General features: G+C 38.4%; 1 non-coding gene across 1 annotated transcript; it reads right to left on the bottom strand.

The window, feature by feature from the left end:
- Positions 1-490: 490 nt before the first annotated feature.
- Positions 491-597, bottom strand: LOC121206837 (small nucleolar RNA R71). The gene has a single exon (XR_005902008.1). It is a non-coding gene; the product is annotated as a small nucleolar RNA R71 (small nucleolar RNA).
- Positions 598-2,443: the final 1,846 nt, after the last annotated feature.

Consider the following 2,443-nt stretch of genomic DNA (forward strand, 5'->3'; position numbering starts at 1 on the left):
GGACCATTACTTTTTGACGAAGAAATCAATCGCACAGTTCGTAGAAATCAAAGTGAAATAAGGCGTAGTTTACGAACACGGAGAACGAGCGAGAAGACGATACTCAACCCGCAACCGAAGAGATGGCCGAAAACCCAGGTGATCAGCTGCCTCCTGCAATTGCAGCTAATCAAAATCCTACTCTATGTACTATGTATGACTATGCTAAACCTTCTTTAACAGGAACTGAGTCTAGTATAGTTAGATTTGCTATTGCTGTGAATAATTTCGAACTAATCCCAACACGCACTTGGCGCATTTTCTTGAATTTTACAATACATTTAAAATCAATGGCATTTCGAATGATGCCATTCGTCTTCGGTTATTTCCCTTTTCACTGAGAAACAAAGCCAAGCAGTGGTTGAACTCGTTACCACGAGGGTCTATCACTATTTGGGAACAAATGACTGAGAAATTTTTACTAAAATATTTTTCGCCGGCTAAAACGACTAAATTACGTAATGATATCTCTTCTTTTGTGCAGATGGATTTAGAAACACTTTACGATGCATGGGAAAGATACAAGGACTTACTGAGAAGGTGCCCTCACTATGGGTTACTGCTTCAGCTACAAGTTCAAACGTTCTACAATGGTGTAAATCCCTCGACTCGATAAATGGTTGATGCAGCTGCTGGCGAAACCATCAACAATAAAACACCGGAAGATGCCTATGAATTTATAGAAGAAATGTCACTGAATAACTATCAGTGGCAAGTCATGAGGACTAAGCCAACAAAAACAGCCGGCGTTTATAACGTCGACTCAGTTACTATGCTGACAAATAAGGTAGAACTTCTCAATAAAAAATTGATAGTTTTCTTTGTTCTACATAGGTACATCCAGTAATGAGGTGTGACTCAAGCGGAGGAGGTGTGCATACAGAATACCAATCCTTCAATCCTACAACTGAAGAAGAACAAGTCAACTATATAGGTAACAATAACTTTAGATCTCAAAATAACCCATACAGTAATACCTATAATGCAGTTTGGAGGAACCGCCCAAATTTCTCCTAGGGTGGTCAAGGGAATCAAAAGCCACAAAATCCTCAGGGTTTTCAACAGCCACTTCATCAATAAGAAAAGAAACCAAACCTTGAAGAGATGCTTTCTAAATTCATCTCGGTGTCAGAAACCCGTTTCCAAAATACAGAGACAGCACTTAAGAATCAGTAAGCATCGATCCAAGGATTCGAAACTCAGATAGGCCAGTTGTCCAAACTAATCTCCGAATGACCACAAGATAGCTTACCAAGTAATACTAAACCTAATCCGGCAGAACACCTCAATGCAATTAGTACTCAAAATAAGGATAGACTCATTGCACTCGAGCCAGAAATACAGAAAACAACGCGATGAACAAAGGACGAGAAGAGGCAAACAATAATGATCCCAAATAGGTAAGTACGAATCATGAACCTCGTGTGCCATATCCTAAAGTGATGACGAAAGACAAAATAGAAGAATAATTCGGTAAGTTTTGCAAACTCTTAAAGAAATTACATATTAACTTACCCTTTATTTAAGTTCTTTCGCAGATGCCCAACTCAGCAAAATTCTTAAAAGAACTTCTGAGCAATAAAAGGAAATTAGACGCTACATCGCATGTAGAACTCAATGCAGTCTGCTCAGCTATTCTAAAGAATAAGTTACCTAACAAATTGAAAGATCCAGGGAGTTTTACAATTCCTTGCTTAATTGGTAGTTTATCTGTAAATAATGTTTTAGCTGATCTAGGGGTAAGTATAAATGTTATGCCCTATAAAATGTTTAAACGACTCGGTCTCGGTAAACCCAAACAGACTAGGATGAGCATACAATTGGCTAACAAAACAGTTAGATTTCCTAAGGGTATTATTAAAGATGTTCTCGTTAAAATTGATAAATTTATTTACCTAGTAGACTTCGTTGTTTTAGATATGGATGAGGATAACGAGGTACAGTTAATTTTAGGACGACCATTTTTAGCAACTGCCAGAACCATTATTAATATAGGCACAGGAGAGCTAACACTTAGTGCAAGTGACAACGTAGGAACACTCCAAGCACACGACTCAGTCAAAACCTCTAAGACTCAAGATAATGTTATAAAACCTATCGATGATAAAACTAATATTCAATCGTCCTTGCAGGAACTTCCTAGAACCAATACAACAGAGACAGTGCGCTACTATCATGAAGAGAACAAAGACGTCCATGAAGAACGAAGACTATGGATAGAGGAGTTAGATGAATGGCGAGAACACAAACCGAGAACATATGATAAACCAAAACTACGCCAAAACAAGCCCGATGCCTCTTCTAATCAACTTAAGGTTGGCGATAAAGTCTTACTAGATGCCGCAGATCCCCATATTATCACTACCACACCAAAAGAGGAAATCCCTCTTATGGTACTCAGTAT

Source organism: Gossypium hirsutum, chromosome A09 (assembly GCF_007990345.1).
Source record: "Gossypium hirsutum isolate 1008001.06 chromosome A09, Gossypium_hirsutum_v2.1, whole genome shotgun sequence".
NCBI classification, from domain to species: Eukaryota; Viridiplantae; Streptophyta; class Magnoliopsida; order Malvales; family Malvaceae; genus Gossypium; species Gossypium hirsutum.